The 27,966-nt window shown below is 40.1% G+C and overlaps 1 protein-coding gene across 3 annotated transcripts in view; it reads right to left on the bottom strand.

Annotated features, from left to right (window-relative positions):
* Positions 1–27,966, bottom strand: part of IGSF11 (immunoglobulin superfamily member 11) — a 143,152-nt gene that overhangs the window by 97,260 nt on the left and 17,926 nt on the right. The window contains exon 2 of one of the 3 annotated variants that reach the window (XM_033403273.2): positions 6,955–7,017. The exons of the other annotated variants lie outside the window; for them this stretch is intronic. The gene's annotated coding sequence lies outside the window, so the exon portion shown is untranslated. The remainder of the gene's footprint in view (positions 1–6,954; positions 7,018–27,966) is intronic. 3 annotated transcript variants of the gene reach the window in all.

Raw genomic sequence — 27,966 nt, 5'->3', positions numbered from 1 at the left:
TAAAGAGGTTTTCAGAAAACAGCAACAGCGTGTGCAGAGATGCAGCAGTGGACGTGAACATGAAACATTCTTAAGACAGGGAAGACACTAGACTAGCTGGAAATAGTAGGGTTCATGTAGAAGAGCTGTGGTTGATAACGTGGGTCAGTAACCTTTCAGGGGACCTTGAATGCCAGGGTAAGAAGTGTGGCATTGTGGGCAATGCGGAAAACACGTGAATTAAGAGAGAGACGAAAATGAAGTGATGTTTCATAAAAATGCATTTGGTGGCCTCAGGTAGGTTGAATTGAAGTAGATAATGACTTGATAAAGATCACTTGGAAAATAATGCAACAGTTCAGTTATTGGTGATGAGAATCACCACTAGTGTATTGGCAACTGAAATGAAGATGAAAGGGCAAAGAGGGAGACAGAGCAGGAAGGAAGAGCTGTCAGCCCTCACGAGAAGTCCCTTCCAAGATGTGGAATGGCACACTAATCCTAGCTGGTTGTGCAGAGTGGCACTGCGGTCCTATCCGAGGGATCCCACAATAGTTTGGCACATCTTTGTTACAGTACCTAACCCCCTTGCCCTTCTTCAGTACACAAACCAAATTCAGGTGACTGGCTCCCCAAAAGAGAGTTCTGTACATCTCTAATCAACGCTGTCTCCTTTCAATTCTCCTTCTCCTTTTCTCCATTCCTGCCTTCCAAGCAGCTCAGTGTCAAAATTTTGGAGACAGGTTTCCACCACAATCACCACTCCACAGAGCCCTTCTCCTCTCTTTCTTCTACAACCTTTCTTCTCTATTACCTTTTGAGTTCATCTCATTAAAAACATATTTGTCAAGACACCTAGTCACCATGGTGATAGGAAAGCAACATTACAGAGAAGAGAAAAAACTGCCCTTCTTCTTTTAGTAGCTTAAACATTTCTCGGTTTCCATCAGTTTACCTAAAAGATTAGGCCGTTAATCTCCAGTCTCTCAAAATAAGCCTGCAAACAGCTCAACCCTCTTTCCAAGACCAATATATAGTGCAAGCCTCAGCCTAATTGCTCTAATTACATGAAGAACATAATGAGATACAGCAGCAGATGGCTACAGATTAAATTTGACAGAGAAGAAATTCTCCTCTCTCATCCTTTTACTGAAGAAACTTTGCCTTGAAAAAGAAAAATTAAACAAAAAAAAATCAAAAAATCATTTTGTTCACAGAGCCAAATGTATATTTTTAAGTGCCATTCCACTTTTCTATTTTCTTCAGTAGTACCTGTCCTTAAAAAAATAATTCACTCATTTCATGTAGGTTTCTGTTACTTCATACAACAGATAAGTTTGTACCCCCAATGAACAAAAGGTGCGCTCATAGAAAGTCTGTCCGAAGTTTATATAATAAATCGTATACTTCCACAAACCTGTTCTAAAATCTCAAAGATGTGCTCTATCAAATATAAAATTGGGGGACTGGGGTTATTTGAGCCTAACAACAGAAAGTCTGTATCTAAACCACTGTTAGCCCAGCTTTTCACAAGAGATGGAGTGTCAAACTTCCAACCACCATGTTAATACTCTTTAAACTCAATGTCCAAAAGTGAAGTCACCATCTTCTCCTTAAAAATAAGTTTGCTTTCCCAATTTTTTTCTAGCTAACGGTAACAACCGGCTCTAACCTTGGAGCTATCTTTTCAAACTCCTTTCATGCTGTTGTCAATGCTATCAAATGGTATCTGATAAACTCATTCACTAATAAAATTATCAATTACCACTCCAGAACACAAGTTTAACAAGATACAAGTTTGATGTTTAACAAGATACAAGAAGCTTTAAAACAAGTAGATTTCTATTATAGGATATGGGGCAAGAAAAACAAGGGCAAAGAATTCTATCACCCAGTCATAAACTTACATGAAACCTCTTTCAAAAAGAAAAATTAATGTCCCTGTCTCAACCCTGTCTGTTTCCTTAAAAAAATTCCTTCCTCTCTCCTTAATACCTTCACTGACAAGGCCTCTGCTAAAACTGACTCAACAGTTTCTTTCATTTGGTATTCAACTAGTCAACAACCATAACAGCCATATTACATTAATCCTCATAGGCTACATTGTGCCTCAGTAACAAATTAACTCTGAAATCTCAGTAGCTTTAAACAAAGTTTATTTCTTGCTCACACAGTGTCCTCTAGGGATCCAGAAGCTCTCTACTAAATGGTGACTCAGGGACTCAGTCCAGTATGACCTTGTGAAACCATCATATGAAGGTCTCTACAATCCACATGAGGGTCTCTACAATCCATGTGGCAAAGTGCTTTGGCTCATAAATGACACCTGTCGCCTCCACTTATAATCTACTGTTTAGAATAAATACATGGTCCCAACCTGACCCACAAGGAAGGAAAGAAAAAGCAGCCAGGACCTGGCTCTAAAGAGGAAAATAAAACAGGACTAGGTGATCACGTAGCATTGTCTCTATCACCATGAGGCACTTACTCTATGCCTGATGAACTACCGTGCGTCTGGAAGTCTTTATATGTGTTAACATCTTTAATATCCACAACCACCTCGAGATAGGTATTATTATTATTACCCCATTTTACAAACAAGGAAATTGAGGTCCAAAGAAAGTTAAGTAACTTACCCAAGCTAGTAAGAGGCCTAGCTGGGATTCAAATCCAAGCAACGGGCTCCAGAATACATTATGTCACACTGCTTCTCAAATATGCAAGACACAGTGCTAGGCACTGTTGAGGATATTGGTCTTCAAATATTTACAAGCCTATCATATGAAAGAAGTATTTAGATATATTCTATTAAGTCTTAAGAGGACAAAATAAGAAGCAGTACTGAGACAAAAAATTAAGTGAGAGAGTTATTTCTGAGTGCCTATTATAAGCCAGCCACCATTCTAGAGACTGTATGTACCTCTCATCTAAGCATCAAAACACTCCCACAAAGTGGGTATTATTATTCCAGTTACACAAATGAAAAACAAAAAACCAGACTCAGAGAGATTAAGTAACTTGACTAGGATATTATGCAGAGCTAAGATTTAAACCCAAATTAATCTGGCTTCCAAGCCTGTGCAATTTTCCACTACGTCTCACTAGTTTTCAATACAGAAATAACACAGACAAATCTCAGCCTACAAATCAGATGGGCAAGAAATGTAACTTCATTCTCTTCATTTCTTCAGTAACTAAACTTAATTTTCATTGTGAGCCCCCACTGAGCTGAGAGGCAGAAACTTAATCTTTGCAGTTTTGCTGTGAGGTTTACAGAGAAGTTCACTCTCCTCTAGAATTCATCAAACCTTCCTAGAGGTTCTCTTAAGCACAAGGCCGATATCTGGGCTCTCTCAACTCCCTATCTGACTCTCCCTCAACTTGTCTACAACATCTTTTTTCCTGACTTTTCCAAATTTAGTTTTATAGTCAGACCCAGGCTTTGTAATTTCTGAAATTCAAAAACCAGACACTTGCCTCTTCTCTGCATTCTGCTGAGGTGTCTCTTCCCCCACTGCTAACCAGAAAAAGTAAAACTGACAGAGGGCAGCAGAAAATACCAGAAACAGAAAGTACATTGTTTAACATATCACAGTAGCACGTGTTTATATCATAAAGAAAGCCTTTTGACAACTGAAGCTGCTGAAAATGAAATAAGTCATACGAGACAGCAAACTTCCCAGTATAAGAAGTATTTAAGGCAAGCGTGGTTGGTCATGTCGCTAGAGCAATACAGAGGTTTAACAGGTATATTTGGAGCGTGGGTGTGGGAGAGGTGGCAGTGATTGAACCTAGAATATTTGTCATCTCAATGGATAGTAGGAGAGAGAGAAAGAAAAATAAAAAACAGGCAAAGCTATAATTTTAAGGATGCCAGAAGAGCACGGCTGATTTTCTATGCATATTCAAGTGGAAGAAGATAGAAAAGGACAGGTTATCATAAACCTCAATACTGACAAGAGGAAAATTAAGGAAAACACGTATAGCCCACAAAGGAATAGAATGAGAACATCCAAGAATATGATTTCCTAAGGTCCGCTGAAATAAGAAAAAAAGAAGAGAGAATGGTAGGAGGAAAGGTGAGGATGTGGAGGATTATCCAAAAAATTCTGACCTGTAAGAACTCTGTCACTGAACGCTGCCACTCAGTGACAACTTGATGCTGATCTAAAACTGCAGAGCCCCCAGGAGACAGAAGCCAGGGTGTGCCGAGTGAGAAGACAAAAAGCCACTGTAGCCGAGACCTTACACTTATCTCTTTCACAGCCTAGGGAATACATCCTGATTGTTCTAATAATTTTCTCTCAACTTCTGTCTAAGAGCTAATGATAAAATAATAATAATAATAAATTACTAAGAAGCACTCCCAGAGGCATCAGAAGTTATGCTAAGCCCCATTAAAATGCAGCTTAGAGTTATGGAAAGTATCATATTAAAATTTAAGACCCTTCAAAATTCAACCTTATTTAATTTCAAAGCAGTATTTCAAACCAAAAGGCCCTATGGGGGTTGAGAGAGAAAGGGGAAATAGCAATATCCTATCTCTACTAAGGAGAGAACTGAGGTAGGAGGGGAGGGGGATCTATTGGACATCTTTAATGACAGCTTCATTTGTGATATATTATAAATGTCTGTCCTTCTGTCACAGTGCAAGGACAAAGCGACCATTTTACTTATTGTTTCCTATGTCGTTATTATCGATCAAGGTGAAAAGCTACATTTCTGGCTCTGACCTCCCTTAAGCCCTAGACCCATGTATCAAATTGCTTCCTGGTTTTCCCTTCCCTTGGATCACATTCCACAAGCAGCACCCGTTCGATTTATCCGAAACTGAATTTATCATCTTCTTCCAAAACCTGACCTTCCTCCTCTATTATTCTCCATTCCTATGCAGCCAAGACAAGAACCTAGGAGATTCCCCCAGATGCTTTTTCATTCTTCAAGATGAAGGAGTCGCAGATTCTTACCTCCTCAGTTACTCTCAGTTGGTGTCCTCCTCTTCATCCCTTCTGCCATCTTCATCTCTCCTCTGAACCCCTGCACCAGCCTCTTAGCATATGTCCCCCCTTCTCCTCACCTTGTCTCCCACCAACAGATTCCATGCCCTCGCACCAGATGGATGCTTCTAAAATGCAAATTTGATCATGCCACACCTCAGAAGAGAGCCTTGCGATGACGAGCCCGTTCTCCCCAAGAGACAAACCAAGTTTCTCAGCATGACAGAAAGGCCTTCCATGGGCCGGTCATCAGCAGCTCCACCGTCCAGCACTGGCCGTGTCACACATCACTACAATGAAGCCAGCCTGAACGACTTGCGCTGCACGCCCCACGCTACTTTACACTTTTTGGTCTTTTGCGTGTAGTTCCCTCAGCCTGGAACCTCCTTCCTCTCTTCAACAAGCCACAGTTCAAAACCCCATTCCTCCAGGAACTCTCCCCTGACTTTCTGCCATCCCTTCTGCTCCTCTCGCCTTAGAAGCGAGTGGCCTGCTTCCACAGTTGCAGAGCACACCAGCCGCACCGCCACAGCACCCATCACACCCTCTGCAAACACCGCTTGCTTCCCTGTATTACCCGTGAGACTGCCAACAGCTCAGGGAAGCTGTCTTCTCCTCCACTCACAGTGCCTGGTGCCCAAGAAACGTTCACTAAACTTTTTTCATTACGTGCCTCGATTTCTACTTGATGCCATTTGTAACATTTTCACTACAGGTACAAATGAGGGATTTATAGTAAGAAATATTGTGTATGCTCAATGTAACAGGAAAATGGCAAGGATCCTTTATCATCCTTCCGTAGGTCAGCCGGGTACCACACCAGGTACACACCTTCACATGATGCTTAATGTTTAAAATAGTAGTGGCAGTATCTTGTTTTTACTAGGAAGGAAACTATAGCTCAGAGAGGATAATAAATTCTCCCAAGGCTAAACAACTGGAAAGCAGATGGGTCAACATTAAAATACAGGTTTTACATGAATTCGTTAGTGCCTCTCACATAAGAGAGAGAACACAGAAATTAAATGGAAAGAAAAGGCCACACAAAGAAGAAGAAAAGAAAATTTTCTAAGTTCTCCAGACTCACAGTCTCTTCTCCATATTTCTCAGCAGAATAGGTGACTCACGGTAATGGGATCATCCTAAAACCACGGCTGTTACTTAGAACACCACGTTAAGGAAAGTTAAGGCTAGTGGTGCAATAAACTTAATTAGTTTCATTCCACTAGATATCCATCTACTAAACTTCTAAACTTGTGAACCATTTCACAAACCCGTAGCCTAGGAAAACGTGTGTAGGGGCTCAGTTTTAATCCGTCACCACCACTGCAATACAACTCCAAGTACTAACCTTCCTCGTGGCATCTGAGCACTTTGGTGTATAAAAGATCTTACAAAGAGGCTCAGGGCTCAGCTCTGCAAATGGAATGAGCAATGGAATACCTACCTAGAGAAGCGGGTGAGGACAAGCTACAGCTCACACCACAGCCCTGCACACCCCGGCATGCGGATATTCAGGGGCACGCTGTGGGGACTGAGGACTGTGGGCTCAGTGTACGGGTCACAGCTGCAAGTCTTGCCTGGTGATATCATAAAAACACGCTTGGTCTACTCGGTGGAGGTAATCCAGCCCCAATAAAGATTGCACCGGCTGCTCAACGATGTTTGGAGTTCACCACCCAGAGAATTAAAAGAGCTACAATTCAGGGACACCAGGCACAGAGCCCAACAACAGCAGCCTTGAAAAAGACAAGGAAGAAAAAATGTAGCAGCAACTCCCTGGGCATGTGACTTGAGACTCTTGGCAGGCTGCCCCACAGGGCTGGACAGTCTGTGGGCAGAGAACTCACATCTTTCTCTCAGCTGCCCGAGGCCAAGAAGGCCCAGACAGAGGACTACCAACTCAGATCCTCCATCAAGCTAATAATCAATGAGACCCTCCAGAGGAGAACAGTGAATGAATAACCACAACTCTCACCTGCTTTACACAGTCGTGGGACTGATCAGCATCTCTCCAACTGGGCTTCATGACGTCCACAACCTGAAACAGTTCTGTAATATATTAGTTGGATATCAAATATGCAACTGATGCAAGGTTTGTTCCCCGGTAGGCAGAGTGCTAAACAAAGCTCTGTAGCAAAAACAAAGGACAGAGTTCAGCTTAACAAGTCAACCAACATTAATAGGGCGAGAATGTCAATATAATATGGTAACTGCTGGCACACGATGTACATGACAGTATATGAAGATCACCAGCCAGAGTTAAATGACCAAAATCAAAGCAGGCAAACGTCGACTCCCACAGGGACCAAAGGGGAGAGTTAAAAAACAACCCTATAAATCATCTAGTCTGGATTTTCCAATGAGGACTCAAGTTATAAGGGGAGTATGACTTGCCCAGAGTCATGCAGTCAACTATCAGAAAAGCCTGGGCTGGAACTCAGATTTCCACTGCTTTCCACCATAGCAGAACACTGTTCCAAGATCACAGATATGGGACAAGTTCTAAGCTTCTGAAGCTGGATAACTACAACTTTCAAAAATGCAGATTCTAAACTGAGTAATGAACTGTGAATGGGGATGGAAGGAGGGGTGTGAGGGCTGGATGTCCCCAAGGGTGGGAGACCTGGCATCTGCGTGTAGTGTGTCAGTAAAACCAGAAAAATTAAAAGCATTTCATTTGTAACTGGCAACAAACATTCTCCTCAAAACAAGTATTTGCTAAAAAGTTGCTTCAGTGGTGTTACTAGTTCTCTGCTCCTCCCCTACAGCAGAGAGCTATTTTATCACTTGTGCTAAGAATGTGGACGTGTGTTGCATGCAAGATTTCTCAGAGACTACTGAAATTAGGCAGAGTACAACATAAGTGAATCTACTTCAGACTGAGTCAGCAAGCCCCTTCCCCAACAGTACTTCACTATGGCATCATGAAGTTCAAAGCAATACCCGTATGAACTAACACAAAGCTCTACCCATGTGACTTTGCGAACTGAAATGCAAGTCAGTTGTGATTATACGGTAATGAGACCACTGCTATACTTAAATCCTTCAATGAACATTCACTGATTAACTCTGTCACGTACTATTTTAAGACCTGGTTTTGGGGGGGAGGGGATGACCGGGGTGTCGGGGGGGAGGTTAGGGGACAAAGGATGAGAAGCCAGATAAAGGAAAACACAAGATAAAAAAGACACAACCCCAGTCTAGTCAGGAAAGCAAATATGCATGCAAATAACTGTAAAACTGTTTGATAAATGTTATAAAACAGTGCTACTCAAACTGTGACCTGTGGACCAGTGACGACCTGTGAATTGTTTGCTGTTGGTCCATAAAAACATAGTTAAGTTCAAAACTGAGCATAAAATAAATAAATAAATAAATAAATAAATAAATAAATAAATAAAAAACAAAAAAACTGAGCATAAACATTTAGAAACCTAGTAATTTTAGGGCTGCTGAATCTAATAATTTTAAAATGAGGTTTCTATTTTCTATGTCTTCTTTACACCTCATTTTTCTATTTCATTTTTATTACATTTTACAAAAGTATTGGTACACAAAGCAATAAAGTGATATAACAGAAGTACTATATATAATACAATACTGTATGAGCACAGACGAAGACAAATGGCATGTTCAGAGAGGCTCCAGAGAGGAGATAACCTTTGAGCTGCAAAGGATACATCAGACATAGTGAGACGTGAAAGGCATCTCAGGCAGAGGAAGAGCATCTGCAAAAGCCTGGGGGTCATAAAAGTAGATGGTATGTTTACAGCACAGACTTTGAGGCAAAGTAATAAACGGTAAAAGTGCAGAAAGTTAAGCTACAAAGATTCAAAGAAACTTGTATGACTTTATAGTTTAGGCTTTGGGCTCTACCCAAAACGCAAGAGGGAATCACTGACCATTTTTATAACCAGGAGAAGGACGTGTTTATATTTTCATAAAGGTATTCTTTCAGAAGTACAGTAGGCAGATTTGAAGGGAGAGAGAACAGGGAGAGATAGAGACCAGTTATGAACATACTGGAAAATAATCTAGGTGGAAAGTGAAGAAACCTGCATATGTCAAGGAAAACAGGCAAGAGAGAATGACTTAGAGAAATGTTTCATTTTTTTATTTTATTTTTTTAAGAAGAGACAATATGGAGTTTTTATTCAGCATAATCCACCTAGAATATGTTGACCTGTTGCAATCAGAACAAACTATTTTCAAGAAAAAAAAATCACTTGTCTTATATCACAGATCCTACTCAAATGAATAAATAATTATCAACTATTACATATAAGTTTAGATCAGAATTAAAACAGAGAAATCAAGGAATTTAGAGTCACATCCTATTTCTCTGTGGGAAGGGTTGTTTTTAAGCCAAGTCTTCATCTGTTTGTGGGCTACCTAGAGAGATAATGTGGACAACCTAAAACTTATGAAAATTACATAACCTTGAGGTTCATAATTGTCATCCTGGAGCACACCTGTATCATTAGAGAAAATTTTTTAAAGGTATAATATGCATAATATTCCTTGCTTATCAATATGGGTCAGAATCTGTAATCAGACAGTTGTTCACTTAGTAAGTGATTAAACTAGGGAGAAATCGGTAAGTATAAGAATGAGGAGTGAGTGTGTTACTGAGAGACAGGAGAGATACTGGGATAAAATGGGAAATTCTGGAATGAAAATGTGAAAGTTCAGTAAACACAAGAACAGTGCGTGTGTTGCCAAGAAACAGGGGAGGTATCTGGGGTGAAATGTGAAATTCTAGAATGATATTGGGCTTAAATAATCTAAATAGATACACATGTATCAGTGGAGAAGAAGTTGTAGCTGGGGCTTCCTTGGTGGTGCAGTGGTTGAGAATCTGCCTGCCAATGCAGGGGACACGGGTTCGAGCCCCGGTCTGGGAAGACCCCAAATGCCGCGGAGCGACTAGGCCCGTGGGCCACAACTACTGAGCCTGTGCGTCTGGAGCCTGTGCTACGCAACAAGAGAGGCCGCGATAGTGAGAGGCCCGCGCACCGCGATGAAGAGTGGCTCCCGCTCGCCGCAACTAGAGAAAGCCCTCGCGCAGAAACGAAGACCCAACACAGCCAAAAATAAAATAAAGAAAGAAAGAAGCTTTCATAAAAAAAAAAAAAAAAGAAGAGTTGTAGCCAACACATTTATTTTGCACATTCTATGAACAGAGCAGTATGTAGCTCCTGTAGCAGATACTACAGGAGCTACAAAGGGGAATAAGAGGAGGTACCTCACTGTTAGTCCCAGGGCAATTCTAGGGTCTCCTGAGACTCCCCAGAAGTTAGTTCTGGACCACAGAAGGTCTGAGGTGCTTACCTCAGTAAGTAACAAACCAAGACTCACTTTCAATCAAGAGAATTCTATGGGTTCAAGGAATCTCTAAAGGGTATGGGGTGTGTGTGTGTGTGTGTACGTGTGTGTGTGTGTGGTGGTAAGTGGGGAGGGAGGGTCCCTTGGCTGGAAGAAATTCGTATTTCCTGAAATGTCCCCAGGGCAAGTCTGAGTCCCTGAAATGAAAATTGTTGAGCCAGCCAGCTCCTCTGGAAGGACCCAGTCTTCGGGGAAAGTGCAGCCCTCCCACACACAGTGTAAACTCCACTGAGATCCAGAGCTAGGCTTTTTCTTAGAATAGAGGTCACAGGCTTAGTGAGTCCCTGAAACTCTGTGACTCCTGAGAGAAAGCAACAGGAGTGCGGAATGTAGAGCAAGCATATACCATTTTCATGAAATATTGTGAAAAAAAAATAAGCTTGTGTTAGATGTAGTCAAAAACAATTCAAATATTATTCTATCATGGATATTTATACCCCCAATGGCCATAACTAACACACACAGGGAACACTGCTTATCATAACAGCACTGTTGTGAAACAGGCTGAAGAGCCATGATATGGTGGTCTGACGGTGTCTGACCAGGCTCTCATAATAAGTGCCTGCTGTGTTTCAGGGCACATGATTTTACCAAAGTATATAATAGGCTTAGTTTTATAACAACTTTGACTGCCTTCTAGTCATGAACTGGAACAAATAACCACTATTGTATCTCTACAGCTCTACCTATATAAATGAAATTCAGCAATTAACCTGTAAACTTAATCTAATTATTCAACAAGTATACAAGATTAAATATTAAAAAGTTTAATTTACCTAAAGAGTAATAAGCCTTGAATCTAACATCATCAACAGCCATTTCATTTTATTTTATTTTACAAAAACATAATATCGCCTATGCCTGTGTAAAATGACATTGGATCGAAGATAAATTGTTCATGTATAGGAGAAGAAAACAAAAAACTTTCTCCTAAGAGCATTAATTGCCATTCCGTTCTTAGAAAAAGAACAAATTCTCAATCAGCGCCTGTCATCTGCAAGACACTATTGGGAATCAACGGAAAACAAAAAGATCTAATTATCCACAAGGTCTGGAAAAGATCAAGAACAGAATCCCTTAATACCGACAGTGTATGGAGGTAAGCAGAGGAGAAGCTCTCCATTCAAAGTCCCCAGGATCCTCAGCAAGGCCCGTATAATGCACCAGCACGGAAAGTGATGAATAAGCTTCATTGAGAATAGTGGCCACGTCATGGCTGGCTGAACATTCAGTCCACAAACAGAAGGCTTCTTGTATTTGCTCGAATCAACCACAGGAAAGTTTCAGCAAAAAGACTGTTATATTCAAATGGAAATCAGTACTTTCCAGCAAGAATGGACAATTAGCAATTTCTTAAACTGGCACTAAGAGGAAGAGCAGGGAATTGTACCAGAATCATCACAAACAACCCATATTTCAAAATGTCAAATAAAAAATAAAGACTACTAGGGTTATTCGCATGTTGAAAAATTTCACATAGCAGGCCTGAGTCTGGATGTTATGCGTCTCCCAGTGGTCAACCTACACTGGGAGGTTTCACCCAAATACTCCCCTTTTGTAAATCTCTTACTACATACGTACAAGTGTAAACCACAATCTAAGATTACAGCACGTAGTTAACTTAGATGGTATTCCTCAAACATTTAGTAAAAGAGCGCAAAGCCTGTTTATACACTATTTGGATCTACATTTAAAAAGCTTTTATTCACCATTAACAGATTCTAGCAAATACCTCTTCCAGACTGGCAAGACAAACAGTTACCATCCTCACCACCACCTCCAAGCACGCATGCAATTTTGGCCTATCTGATTTATGCACCTGGCTTTGTGAAACTGATCCTGGGGCTGTAACAAGTCACAGGCTCTCAGATAAATGACAAGGATTCCATAGCCACTTTGGGATTGAAGAAAAAAGTTCAGTGGAAAAAGAGAAGTTGAAGAAATTGCACCAGAGTTAAGCCATGATTTCTTAGATATGTACTAAAAGCACAAGCAAAAAAGGGAAGACTTGCTAACTAAACTTGATCAAAATTTAAAATGTCTGTGCTTCAAATGACACCACCAATAAAGTGAAAAGGCAACCAACAGAAGGAGAGAAAATATTTATAAATCATATGTCTGATAAGGGACTTGCATCCAGCATCTACAAAGAAACTTAAAATTTAATAATAAAAAGACAAAAAAAAAAAAACCCCAATTAAAGAATGACAGGGCTTCCCTGGTGGCGCAGTGGTTGAGAGTGCACCTGCCAATGCAGAGGACACGGGTTCGTGCTCCGGTCCGGGAAGATCCCACATGCAGCGGAGCGGCTGGGCCCATGAGCCATGGCCGCTGAGCCTGCGCGTCCGGAGCCTGTGCTCCGCAACGGGAGAGGCCACAACAGGGAGAGGCCCACGTACCGCAAAAAAAAGAATGACAAAGGGTTTGAATAACACATTTCTCCAAAGAAAACACAGAAATGGCCAATAAGCACATGAAAATATTCCTAGCATTATTGGTTTTTAGGAAAATGAGAAACCACTTCAAACCCACTAGAATGGCTACAATAAAAAGACAGTAACAAGTATTGGTGAGGAGGCGAAGCTAAAACCCTCACACACTGCTGGGGAGAACGTAAAATGGTGCAACCACTTTGGAAAATAGTTTGGCAGTTAAACAGAGACGTGCCACAAGGTCCAGCAATTTTTACTTCTGGGTATATATGCAAGAAAAATGAAAACGTTATGTCCACACAAAACCTGTCCATAAATTTTCACAGCAGTATTTTATGAAAGCCAAAAAGGAGAAACAATCCAAATGTCCACCAAATGATGAATGGATAAATAGAAATTTGTCCACCCACACATATAACATTATTCAGCATTAAACAAAAGGAATGAAGTACTGATACATGCTAAAACATGAATGAACCTCAAAAACACTATGCTAAGTGAAAGAATCTAGTCATAAAAGACCATATAGGCAACTCTACAAAGGCAGAAAATAGTCTCCCGGGTGCCCAGTACTAGGAGGGGGTGGGAGAGAGCAGAGAGTGACCATTAATGCGCACAAGCTTTCCTTCTGGAGGGCTGAAAATGTTCTAAAATTACATTACAGTGATGGATGCACAAATCTGCAGACTGAAAACTGCTGTATAGATGGGTGGGTGTTATGGTATGTAAATTATATCTCAATAAAGCTTTTTTTAAATTGTGCCAAACCGCACATCTTTATGCACTCCTAAAAGCCATCCTGCAAGCTACTTGATATCAGATGGGGCCAGACATATTTGAAGTAGAACAATTATTCTCATATCAACATGCATTCATATCCCAAGCATTGGTCTAGAATTGGACTGGCTCTGGGGGCACCAAAGGACGCAATATTTATATTCCAAACACCTTGAATCTCTAAGAATTAACAAAACCTAGCAGCACTTGCTGCCAATTTTGGCTCCATTTGCTTCAACAAACACTGACTGAAGTCCACCATAGGCCAGGACTAGGTTTACAACACACAGACAAAAGATACGGTGGGCCCAACGCCCAAGGAGTTCATGGCCTCTTAAGTCTAAGACAGACATGTAAGCACATGATTCAAGTTCAGTGCTCTGTATGCAAACTAGTATAAGTATGGGGGCAGGGAAATGGTACAGAGAAGAGAGTAATTAACTTTGTCTAGAGATGACCCACAAATGTCTCATAGGAATGACAACACCTGAGCAGGGCTTCAAAGAACTGGTAAAAGGAAATGGTGTGGCAAAGGGGATGGAGGAAGGGAAGCAAACCAGAATCAAGGCAAATAGGCTTGGGGGACTGAAAGAAACTGGGGAACAAATAAGGGTGAGACTAGAATGTTAGAAGATGAGTTGGGGAAATTAAGCCAGATCACGAAAGATCTTGTGGATATGCTACAAATTTTAAACCTCACCCTAAAGGTAATAGTGAGGCATTGAAAGGTTTTAAGCAGTGAATGAAACGATCGGATTCATTTTAGAAATATCATCCACGTAACTGTTTGCAGGATGAAGATTCACTAGGGAAAGAGGTTTTCCAGTTTTTATTGACCTATGTTATTTTTAATGCGTCTTCAAATGAAATTTTACACAGAAACCCAAGATGTAAAAAAAGCAAAGCTCGGGCTTCCCTGGTGGCGCAGTGGTTGAGAGTCCGCCTGCCGATGCAAGGGACACGGGTTCGTGCCCGGTCCGGGAGGATTCCACGTGCCGTGGAGCGGCTGGGCCCGTGAGCCATGGCCGCTGAGCCTGCGCGTCCGGAGCCTGTGCTCCGCAACGGGAGAGGCCATAACAGCCAGAGGCCCGCGTACCACAAAAAAAAAAAAAAAAAAAAAAAGGAAAGCTCTTCTGGTTGAAACAGTGGTGGAGGAGCCTGGACAATGTCCCTCTACCCCCCACCACAGAAGAGCCCTTTGTGCTCTGGCAGAAGAAGGTGTGGAAAACTTTGGACTAAAGAGAGGATAACAGAAGATGGAGATTATTAGGAAGCTAGCGCAATAGTCCAGGGGAAAATGACCAATGCTTAAAATAATCACTAATGATGGAGAAAGGGGAGAAAAGAGTCCAGAAAACTCTAAAGAAGTACAGAATTGACAAGAGTTCACGACTTACTGAATGTAGTGAGGAAAAAGAATCATGGATAACTTCTGGGCTTCTAGCCTGCATGAAGAGAATTAATGTCATTGATAAGAGGAAACGTACAAGAGACAGTTGACTCTCCTAAAGATACTTCAAGTCTAATAATTCTCAAAATTGAACTCTTGCTGCTGCTCCCCAACCTGTTCTCCAGTGTAGGGTTTCGTATCTCAGTATGTGGCACCAGGCTGATGCTACTGTTTGAGCCAGAAACCTGGGAATCACCTTTGACATGGGATCTCCAGAGCACGCCCCCACCATTCAGTCCATCACCAAGTGCCACTGATTCTAATTCCAAAATTTGGTTCATCTATCCACCACTTCTATCGCCACTGCCGCCACTCTGGTGCATGCCACCATCACCTCACTCCTTGATTTCTCCAATGGCCTCAATCACTCTCCTCACCACTCTCCTCGACTCACTCCAATCCAGTCTACAAACAAGGATAAACTTTTTTTTTTAATCTTTATTGGAGTATAATTGCTTTACAATGTTGTGTTAGTTACTGTTGTACAATAAAGTGAATCAGCTATAAGTATACATATGTCCCCATATCTCTCCCACCCTCCCTATCCCACCCCTCTAGGTCATCACAAAGCATTGAGCTGATCTCCCTGTGCTATGTGGCTGCTTCCCACTAGCCATCCATTTTACATTTGATAGTGTATATATGTCAGTGCTACTCTCTCACTTCGTCCCAGCTTCCTCTCCCCCGCTGTGTCCTCCAGTCCATTCTCTATGTCTGCATCTTTATTCCTGCTCTGCCACTAGGTTCGTCAGTACCATTCTTTTAGATTCCATATATGTGCATTAGCATCCGGTATTTGTTTTTCTCTTTCTGACTTACTTCACTCTGTATGACAGACTCTAGGTCCATTCACCACATTACAAATAACTCAATTTTGTTCCTTCTTGTGGCTGAGTAATATTCCATTGTATATATGTGCCACATCTTCTTTATCCATTCATCCGATGATGGACACTTAGGTTGCTTCCATGTCCTGGCAATTGTAAACAGTGCTGCAATGAACATTGTGGTACATGACTCTTTTTGAATTATGGCTTTCGCAGGGTATATGCCCAGCGGTGGGATTGCTGGGTCATACGGCAGTTCTATTTTTAGTTTTTTAAGGTGTTAAAAAAAAACTGTTTTTTGAAGTTTAGGCCTTCCGTGAATTCCCATTGCACTTAATGTCCAAGACAGAGAACATGTCCGGTTTTATTCATCTTGGGATACTCAGTGCCTAGTACATTGAAAGAATGAAAGAGAGAGGATCAGGTCTGGGACAAGACGATGAATTCAGTTACAGGCTGGCTGGGTTTGAGGTGCCTATGGTACATCTAAGTAGAGTTACCCTACTGGCAACTGGCAGTATGGGCCTGGATCCCAATGACATTTGGCTTCACTGTTTCAGAACAGAAGTAGAGTTATCTATGGTAAACAGGACTAAGACTATTTTAGATAATCATGAACTAAGTTAATAAAGCTTGAAGCAAGCTCAGCTTCTTAGAAGAGATTAAAGTGTCTCTCTAATCTGAAATTCGGCAGCTCCAGGTCAGGTCTAGGTTAGCATTTCAAGGACAAGAGAAACCACTGAGATAGCACTAGATTTGTGGTGGGATCTTTACAAGGGGTGACTTGGTCGCAAAGCCTATGATTTGGGCACTTCCTTCAAACTGCTTTTGCAATACCTCTGTTATCTGATGTCCTCACCAATTTCCAAGTGCCTTCTCTATTAGTTAATCATAAATCATTCCTGACTCTCAGACAGTACATCTGGGGCCGTGCTTGGAAGTCCGTATCCTGACCACTACACCAGGCAATTTCTCAGTCTGGGCACGTGACTAAGTTAACAGTTTAGGCGACAGATACAAAAGTTATATCCCTTCCTCTCTCCCACTGACGCTAGAGAGCTGCCTTAGAATGTGCTGCTACAAGGATTTTTAGACAATAATAATTAAATTATGACTTACAGTGGGCTTCCTATAGTACTGTGCAAAGCATTTAATATAAAATACTGTACATGACAAATAAACATGAAGAGATTCCAGAGAGTTTCTTTAAGTAATGATTACTTTTCCAAACGCAGATGTAGGGGACACTGATTACAACCTCCTAATTCTTTTTCCTCCCTAACTTTCCTCAATATCAGTGTTTCTTAACTACTGAATACAAACCCTTCAAGTTCAATAAGATAATATTCAATTTTTAAGTCAATAATAAAATAATTATTCAAATATTTTAACTTTTAAAACAGAACTTTTGAGAACCTCTTTCTGCATATCCAGGGAACACGTATGACTACAGTGTAAGAGGGGTCGGCTTATGACCTAGTCAGCTGGTTAACTATTCAGGTGACCACAGACAGCAGCCTGGTGACTTTGCCAGTACTAAGGTTTTAAACTGATTTATATTTAGTCATATATCATTTATTTGATATCTATAAAGAACCATTGGTTAAATACAGAAAACATGAGAATTACTGAAATATAAGTCAATAAAATAACACAAATGTTAAATCCTGCAACTTCAACTCAAGATGATATTTACCAGCTGTGTATATCGCATTATCTGGTCAAATTTCTTATGCCTTGCAAAATGTCTCCAGTACTTCCAAATCCAATGGAAAAAAAGGAAAGATACAGAAAATATAACATCAAAAGTGGCTTTTCATCTATGGGGAATAAAGACTGCCCCCATAATGTGCTATCTGCCAGAAAAGTACTTACAAATAGCAGCTTGAAATATTTTGTCTATTATTGTATTCAAAAAGAAGCCTCAAAAATAGTTTTTAAAAAATAAGACAAAATACCAGACAGGATAACAAAGTAAGGTTTTTATTTCTTTTCAATGCCTCAACACAACCTTAAATTTCAATCTGCACTTTCTATATTCATGTCCAAAAGCCTGTTGCCTTAAAATGTGACAGGTGGTGCTTTCTTTGATGTGATTAATTTAAAGTAAATTCAGCAATCCTGTTACACATGCAAAATAATGTATATACAATATGTTTATTCACCTTAGCATTGTTTACAATAGTAAAAGTTTGGAAACTACCTAAATATTCATCAACAGGGAAGACAAGTTATGGTACACCAATACAATGAAATGTTGTGCAGATATTAAAAAAAGAATAAGGAAGCATACAGGTACAGTGTGCTACTACTTGTGTAGGAAAAAGGGGAGGGTTATACATGTATTTGAATATGCTTAAAATAACTCTAAAATGATATTTCTTAACAACAACAAAAAAAACTAACAACATTGGTTGCCCTGTGAAGGAGACATATTGGAGGAATGTGGTCAAGGGAAACTTTTCAATGAAGTATTCTTTTATATATTTTTTGAAGTTCGAGCCATGTGAATGTATAACCTTTTTCCAAGATAGAAATGTTTACAATAGATGACATTTTCAAAAAGTAAACCATGTCTAAGATTATTTTAAAAGAAATGAACACTTTCAAAAACATTGTATTCAATAACTAGGTTATATATAACCACAATGATAAAACCATTTTGTAAAAAAGGAACTATCACAATTATGTCTGTAATCTTAAAACTGCTCAATACACACCCGCTTGAATCACACAGAACACAGCAATCTTAGAGTTAATTTCATCCCAAATCCTTTCTATATTCCATCAATGGTTGAAATAGCACCTACAATGGGTTCCTTCATTTCATTACAATGGGTTTCCTTCAGGGCTACAAGGAAACGGCAGTAAAAACATGAGTTTCTTGAAAAATCCTCATAAGAAATGATTGAGCAAAAAAGTTTTGAAAATATTTGATTTTTCTAATCACACTGCACATCACTTGTTAAGTAAAAAAGTCAAAATGTTTCTTCATTTATAATGCTAAATTAAAGCATATATTATATATAAACTTTATAGCAATAGTACTTAATAACAGAATGTCCATTTAAGGTCACTTTTATTTTAACCACATTAGCTAGTATTGCCCCAAAATGACAGAATGCTTTGTAAAAATTAATTCATAGGGAGGTTCTTGAGAAACAGGGTCTCAGGTCAAAAAAACAGTGAGAACAAAGCAAGCTGCCTACAGTACTAGTGACCAACTGACACCCAGAGTTGTTGGGGAACAAAAATCACAAATCTAAAAATATAAAACAAAATGAACAAAAAAGGTTGGCTTTTTGATTCACCATCCAACTTCCAACAGATATTCCCATTAATCATCTCTCACTGAGTTCACAGCAGACAGACTTTAAAAGCTCTTCCAAAGATGCATCTTTCTTAACTCCTTTTCCCATCCTACCCTTCCAACTCCTGGCAAACACCTCACTTTTCACCTTTTCTAGAAGAAATTCAAGGAATTCTCTCTACCACACTGTAGTGTCCATCTTTTTACCTATCCTTTTGCCCTTCTCTTCCATCCCACAGGAGGTAGGGTAACTCCTTCCTTTACTTAAAGCATCTCTCAACCTCCACCAGGATCTTGTTTGTTTCATCACCCAACCACTTCACATTTCAGGTGCTCCCTTTTCTTTGGCCGCTTCCTTTGTGCCTTCAAAAAAGCAAAAAATATTGTTATTTTGAAAATTTTCTTTTGACCCTGCTCTCTCCTCTGTTGTCAAATTTCTCTCCTTCTTCTAGTCAAGCTGCCCAAATATAATCCACATTCGTTACCTCCTCCATTTTCCTTCCGGATGCTTCCGTTTCAAATCCTCTACTAAAATAGCCTTATCAAAGTTCCCTAATGTCCTCCTAATCACTGAGTCAAAACTGAAAGAGACCTTTAAGCTTATCTACTCCATTTAGCTCATTATATGGATAAGGAAGTTGACACTCATGAGGGATTAATTTGACCAACATTATACAGTGAATCACTGTGGGCTGGAATCTTGACAGCCTTCCATCCAGAAGAATACACATTTCTTGATTAAAAAAAAAAAAAAGATAACTAACTAAAGCAAGATGACCCCTACTCAAGATTATTTCAGGTATCTCCACAAAAGAAAAAGGACAAGCCACATTTATAACCTGAAATGAAGGTCAATACAAATACAGCAACAGACAGTCCAAAGCTCATTTCAGTTGGCTTTGGAATGTGTCCTTGAACTTTATCAATTCCTAAACATCTAAACCAAATAGTAAAGTTCCACTGTGAAATCTTTTCAGGAAAGTCAACTTTCCTCCTCATTTTCTCTATCCCTCCCTCTGCCATGCACTTGTCTGCAATACACAGTCTAAATCTGAGTGTTGAAAGATCCTGCATAGAAACTGAAGTCAGAGCAGTAGAAAGAGAAACAGGGGAATAAGAAGCAAGGAGTTTCTAGGAGGAGGAAGCAGGCAGCAGTGCTGAATGCTAACTGTGTACATCTTCCCCTACAGACCTCTTTCAGATATTGTTGGTCATTTTAAGTAAGTCCCTGGAGTTTTCCTGAATTAGAGCTTAGCCTCTTTTACAAATAAACATGCCCATGAGCATGAAGAGCGTACATTCCTTAACCTACTTGTAATCTACTTGTGCTCAGTCTCTCAGACTGTAAATTCTAAAGACCAAGCTGTAATAGTGTTAGACTAAGATATTTGAAATTCTGCTACCAAAGCTTTCTCTCCATCCAACACCGTCTTCCATAACACACTCCTCGAGACATCCATAATACTACCAAAATAATAACCATCACAGTAACAATAATAACTTAGGACTTTAACAGAGAACTGATAGGACAGATAAAAAGATTATTTTGTTTACACTCAGCCTCTCCAGGTATTTCTATTCCCACATAATTGGGAGTTCATGGACTTTCTTGCTTCACTCTCTACTGTTCTGTCACACTATTTTCAGCTACCCTACAAATTGAGGAAGGGAAGGATCTATAAAATACCTAACATCTACCTTAAAACATACAATGCCTAAATTTCAAATGAAACAGACAATTTAAAAAGTAAGGTAATGGGGCTTCCCTGGTGGCGCAGTGGTTGAGAGTCCGTCTGCCGATGCAGGGGACACGGGTTCGTGCCCCGGTCCGGGAGGATCCCACATGCCGCGGAGCGGCTGGGCCCGTGAGCCATGGCCGCTGAGCCTGCGTGTCCAGAGCCTGTACTCCTCAACGGGAGAGGCCACAACAGTGAGAGGCCCGTGTACCGCAAAAAAATAAATAAATAAATAAAATAAGGTAATGTTTTATTGGCTAGGAAACATAAGATACTATTTTGATATGATTTTGAATATTAATCTAATAATTTAATTAGCACAATGAGGGAAGGAGGGAGAATAGGAATGAGCAAACAAGGGGAAAGACAAAAATGGAGGAATCAGGGATGAAGGGAAAGTAGAGGACGTTAGGAAGAGAAGAGTCATCCCAGAGGCTGCCCTCTGGGGCTCTGTGTGTTGTCAGCTAGTTTTCTCTCTCAGACCCCTGTTTCAGAGCCAGCTAGACTTAGAGTCAGGTGACATCACTGCACAGAGTGTACCAAGAATAGGGCTTCCTCTGGCAAAGCAGTATGCATGAGGTCACAGAGATTCAACCGGGATTCCCAACAGCCTTGTTTAAAAGGAATAAAGATAATGAACACAACAAGAAAGGGAAAGGCAGGGAAAGGCAAGAAAGATGGGAGCAATTCCTACATTAGCAAACACCAAGATGCTTCTCTTAATACCTCAATACTCAAGAACAGTAGCAAAGAATAGGCCATCTGGTCACCTTAAGTAAATATAATTTTGAACTCGAGGAATGATACTAGTTAAAAATGAGCTAAGGAGCTTCCCTGGTGGTGCAGTGGTTAAGAATCTGCCTGCCAACGCAGGGGACACGGGTTTGAGCCCTAGTCCAGGAAGATCCCACATGCCACGGAGCAACTAAGCCCGTGCACTACAACTACTGAGCCTGCGCTCTAGAGCCCACAAGCCACAACTACTGAAGCCTGCGCACCTAGAGCCCATGCTCCGCAACAAGAGAAGCCACCACAATGAGAAGCCCTTGCACCACAACAAAGAGCAGGCCCCGCTCGCCACAACTAGAGAAAGCCTGTGCACAGCAAGGAAGACCCAACACAGCCAAAAATAAATAAATAAATAAATATGAACATCTACTCTCACCTAACCTTGAATTACAAAAAGTAATTCCAAACGGAGCACAGACATTTATGTAAAAGCTAAAACTATAAATCTCACTGATGAAAACATAGGAGAAAATATCTGCAACTTTTGGTAGACATTTCTTATGACACTAAAAGCACAAAACATAAAAGAAAAAAATTATAGTGGACTTTTCAAAATTAAAATCTTTTGCTCTTCAAAAGACACCACTAATAAAGTAAAAAGGCAACCCACAAAAAGGCAGAAAATATTTACAATACATATATTTGATAAAAAATGGTATCCAGAATATATAAATAACTCTTACAACTCAATAATAAGACAAACACCCCATTTTTTAAAAATTGGCAATAGAGTCTGAACAAACACTTCTCTAAAGAAATGATACAAATGGCCATTAAGCAAGTGAAGAGATGCTCAACATCACTAGTCATCACGGAAATACAGACTAAAACCACAAGAAACCACTACACATCCATTAGAATGGCCAGAATTTTAAAAGATTGACCACACCACGTCTTGGCAATGATGTGAAACAACTGAAACTCTTACACACTGGTAGTGGGGTAAAAAAAAACAAATGAGGTAACTGCTTTGGAAAACAGTTTGGCAAGTTTCCTTAGAAAGTTAAACATCAACCATTCCACGTAAAATTATTTACCCCAAAAGACTGAAAACGTGTTCACACAAAGACTCATACAAGATTAGTCCCCCAAACTGGAAATAACTCAAATTTTCCTCAATAGGAGAATGGAAAAACAAGTTGTGGTATATCCATGCAAAAGGGTTCCATTCAACAATAAAAAAGCAACAAATCAATGCATGCAACAACATGGCAAATCATCATGCTGAGCGAAAGAATCTAGACACAGAAGAGTACACACTGTTAGAGTCCATTCACAAAACTTCCATAAAATGCAAACCTACACACAGTAGCGGCAAGGAGATCAGTGGTTTCCTGAGGCCAGAGGCAGAAGAAGGGAGGGAGGGATGCAAAATGAGACAGATAATCTTTAGGGGGCAGTAAAAATGTTCCATAGCTTGACAGCAGTGGTGGGTCCATGGATGTCTATACAACTGTCATCGAACTGTGTACTTTAAAATGGATGCAGAGTTTTGTACTCAAACTGTACCTTATCAAAGTGGATTTTTAAAAAAATCATCGATGCCCACTTCGAGGGCCTTTTTTCTGTAGTAAGACGAGTGACCTAGTCATAGGCAACTCACCATCTTACCACCTTCCATGAAATCATGGTTCAATAAAGGCTGTAATTACATCAACCAAACTAAAAAAATAAATGTTTCATTTCCATACCAAAAATACCCTAAGTAAAAGGGATGTAAATTTTTAAAAACCATTTCCCCGTGGGGTGTGGGAAGGAAGCTACAGTTAATAAGGGCTAACTTAGCTTAATGTACTTCTACTGGGGAGTCTAAGGTAAAGGGAAAGAGGAGGGAGAGGATGATGGGAGAGGATCCATTCCAGGAAGTGGAAGATGCAACTTAATTAGAATCTTTGAAAAGACCCTTGAGGCCAAGAGATTGTCAGAGATTCTTGGGGACCTCTGAGAAATACAGAGAACCTGGCAAACCATCAGTGGTTAGTGACTCAAGGCAAATTTGAGAAAAGAAAAACCACAAAGACCTCCCATTTTCAGGATTATTCATTATGACATTTCCCAAACCTTACGAAATTCCCAAATAAGGGCTACACTATGATTCTACATGCTTTATTTGATGTATTCACAATTGTATACCCCCTGTAAAAAAGTGGTTTGTTTTAGTTTGTGCTCAGATGGACACTGTTTTACTGAAACTGAATTTGTCTATCATGCTATCTAGACTTCTAAGGTCTGGCCTGGTCACCAACCACAGAACTAGAACATAGACACAAATGCCTAGATTTCAGGCTCAATACAACACTAATAACCTTTCAATTATTCACATTTATCCATATATTAATGAAACTCCCACAAACTTAACACTTTTTTCCTTCTTACATTTCCCCCATTCTGAGAAGAAAATATTCTCTTTACAAGTCTTCACTTTGTGGGGAGGGAAGCTTTGAGTTTTTTTAAGATTTACTGAGAGTATGTCTCTCTTCTTGGACTTAATTTATCAACATTTATGATGAACCTCACATGATTTTGAGCTTCCACAACAGCCTCTTAGCTGACCTCGCCATCTCCCTCCTGGTCCACTTCCAAACCATCCTCCACTCTGCTGCTAAAGCCAAATTGCTAAAAGAGCAAAGCTGAGCAAGTTATTCCTCCTGAAAACCCTGGGATGGCTTCCCACTGCTCACCAGGTAGTCCAGATCCCTGTGCTGGCCTATCCTGCTGGCCCATCTCTGGCCTCTGCTCCCGGGGAACCCTACCCTCCAGGCATGCAGAACTACTCTTCGCTCTCAGACGACTTTATGCCTCTGTTACTCTGCTCATCTACTCTCTCTGCCAGAGGGCTGGCCCTCTCAGGCCCCCTCCCTTCAACATTTCCCCTTACTTCCTGAACTCCTACTCATCACCTAAGATGAAGCTTCTGGACTCATTTCTGACCTCATCTTGAAAACTTGATCATTCCACTTCCCTTGGTTGAGGGACTTACAGGTTGTTGTCTGCTTTCCCGCCTGTAACTTTGGAATAAAGGAGATTCTATCGACATATTCATTTGCATAAAATGTGATTCCCCATACAACTCACATTCCAATGCAGGTGATGTGCATATTCACAAACCTCCTCACTTATCTGGATATTGCTTTTTATGTCCTTGGATGACTGTTATCTCCTCAACTTAACTATAAGACACAGGAGAGAAATATACATAGTTATTCTAATAGGGACAGGGTGGCTATAAAACACTTAGTTCTAAAACAATTTGCCCAATGAATTTTGTAAAACTGAAAATATAAGGCTGTATTGATGCTTTTGACAATGTTTATTAAACACCTGCTATGTGCCACGCACTGAGCTAGACTTTAAGGCCACAACACTGCACAAAATAATTTATAGATACAGATAATTTTCAGAAACAAAGAACTTTACAACTGAACGGTACATTAGAGACCACTGAGTCCAGTCCACCCATTTGATGGTAGAGTAAGTATCTTGTCCAAATTCACCCAGCTAGTTAGCTGCAAAGGTAAGATACAAGAAACTGCTCATCTGATGTCTCTTTCCTATCCTTTTCCACCAATTAGAAGGAACTTTGAGTAATAAGACAGATTAAACACTATTTTGGTTTAAGACACTATATAAATCGCACCAATGTTAAATAATATTAACCTATATGTGAAAAGAGGCTTAACACTACATTTTCAGAAAGGAAAGCAGTGACATAAAACAAATCTAAAGGGAAAGAAATAACAGAGACACAAAAGTGGGAGCTGAGATTCATCTAAGTCAGCAGATGACATCTATTTGCACTGGTTAGCACTGCCTGGCATGTGCTACACCACCCCCTGGGGTAATTTACATTTTTTTAAAGCATGTATTTCTAAATTTAGGAAGTTAGGATAATCAGGGTGGAAAAGCCCATCTGTTTGAGTTCACTCCAGCTGCTACAGATTCTGAAATGAAATTTGCGTATTTTCTTGTCTGTTTTGTCTTACCCAGTCTGGAATAGGACATGACAGAAGCATAATTGTAATAAGGGCAGGGTATCATATATATATATATATATATGCACACATATATATATGTGTGTATATATATATATATATGTGCACACATCTCCACTGTGTTTAAATAATCCTACCACAATTATACAAACACATGCGCTATTTATACACACCTGTGTACACTCATGGTATATGTACAATTTTCTTGTATAATATTTTTTTTTCTTTTTTTTTTTGGTATGTGGGCCTCTCACTGTTGTGGCCTCTCCCGCTGCGGAGCACAGGCTCCGGACGTGCAGACTCAGCGGCCATGGCTCACGGGCCCAGCCGCTCCGCGGCATGTGGGATCTTTCTGGACCGGGGCACGAACCCGTGTCCCCTGCATCGGCAGGCGGACTCTCAACCACTGCGCCACCAGGGAAGCCCTCTTGTATAATATTTTGTTGAGGTGGTGGTGTGACAGAGACAGAAAGACCCTAGGAAGAGATGATGTTTGACCCTAAAGCGGTTAAAATTAATGTGAACAAGACAGAAAAAGTAACTGAAACATTGCTTGGCTGTATTATTTGCCTTTATTGGAAAGAGCATTAACCTGGGTTCTGGTCCAAACTTTACCACTTAACATTTTACCTCTCTGGGTTTCTTATTATACAACCAGAATATGCCAGAATAGAGGCAAGAGGGGAAGGAAGAAAGAGGTCAGCAACGAAGAGAAACCAGAGACTAAAGGTGTTTTCCGGATATACAGTTCTGGAACTGTACGACAGCTGCAGAAATGTTCACAAAAAGCCACCGTAAGCGTAAGAAGTTTTCCCCTTCTAGTCTGAAATTTGCAACATTAAACCCAGAAGCAAATGGATCAATATTTATTTATATACCTTTTTATTACCCCTGAAACGTATGAGTATATACATTGGAAGTTAAACAAATATTTAGTAAGTACTAAAACAACCTAGAAGTATTTTTAAAATAAACACAATTCAAACGGGACAATTTTACATTTCTAAAGTACAAAAATAAGGTAAAAGGAAAATGAAAAACAAGCATTATCGAGGATGATGTTTATTACCGGTGATAAACATCAGATGTAATTCTTAATAAAGCCCTCAAAAAAGAAGTTTATTTCTCAGTTAGCGAAATAAACATTTCCTGGGTCCATAAACCTTTCCTGAACACCTTCCCACTGTAAGGTACTGTGGTATAAGTAATACTAAGCAATGACTGTCTCAGATGAAATTTTTAAAGTTTTTATTACTGTTCTTAGTAACAGGGAGTCACTTAATTAGAAATAAAAACCATACAACTAACGGGAGTCCGTTTCAAATTCTTGTGTAAGATCCACCTTATCTAACACAACTAACTGCAAGTGTTACGGAGACAGAAACCCAGCACAGGTTGTAACTTCACTAAAGAAACTGATCTATCTGGAGAACATAAACATAAATCCAAAGGTTGTAAAAGCTTTAAAAAGCACTTTTACCATGACTTAAGGAAAATTAAGTTCTTAACATAATTTCTTTCTGTGTCAGTTACATGATTCTTAACCTACCACTACATTATAAGTGAACAAGCATTTCAAGACGACACAAGGACTTAGAGTTACAGACTCTTCCTATGTACCACATGTGTTAGGGCCATCTCTTCATCACTCAGTGGGGTAGGTGTCATGTGCCTCACTTTCCAATGAAGAAAAAGATTCAAAGCCTAAACAATACTCTGACCAAAGAAAAGGAGAAAACATGGAACCACCTGACCATCTAGTCTACCTAGATGGGCTGGGGTGCAGGTGCAAAATTCCTCCAAGAAGCAGGACATAAAAGACAACCAGGAAAAAAGGCTGAGCTGGGAAGGCTAGCAACAGGATGAGCAGCACACGGGAAGAACAGGTACAAACAGTGTAACCGGCTGGACCACAGAGCCAGGCAGGAGGCACAAAAGGTGTCCCGCTGGGCTGCTGGAGCCCGACAGGGAGGGTGGGAGGTGTAGGACCCTCAGGGGTGAGGGTGTAGGGGTCCTTGGAACCAGGGGAATCAGGGAAACCAGGGTGGTGTGCGTCATGTGTTCAAAGCTCTCAAAGTAAAAACAGTCTAGAAATATGTCAGTATAAGCAAATAATGGCGTGAATGTTAGTGACAAAGACGATGGTCATTTATGGTAAATCATTAGTCAAGCTGTCAAACCTAATTCTTTTTTAAATCATCTTTAGAAATCTAAAGGGAAAAGCCAATTTTCACCAGAAGGAAGAGAACATTGTAAATATAGAATTATTGACTATGCAGGAAAATGCTT

Source organism: Orcinus orca, chromosome 5 (assembly GCF_937001465.1).
Source record: "Orcinus orca chromosome 5, mOrcOrc1.1, whole genome shotgun sequence".
In the NCBI taxonomy this organism is placed as follows: Eukaryota; Metazoa; Chordata; class Mammalia; order Artiodactyla; family Delphinidae; genus Orcinus; species Orcinus orca.
Note: the sequence above shows the minus strand (reverse complement) of the source record. Positions and strands in the feature narration are given on the sequence as shown.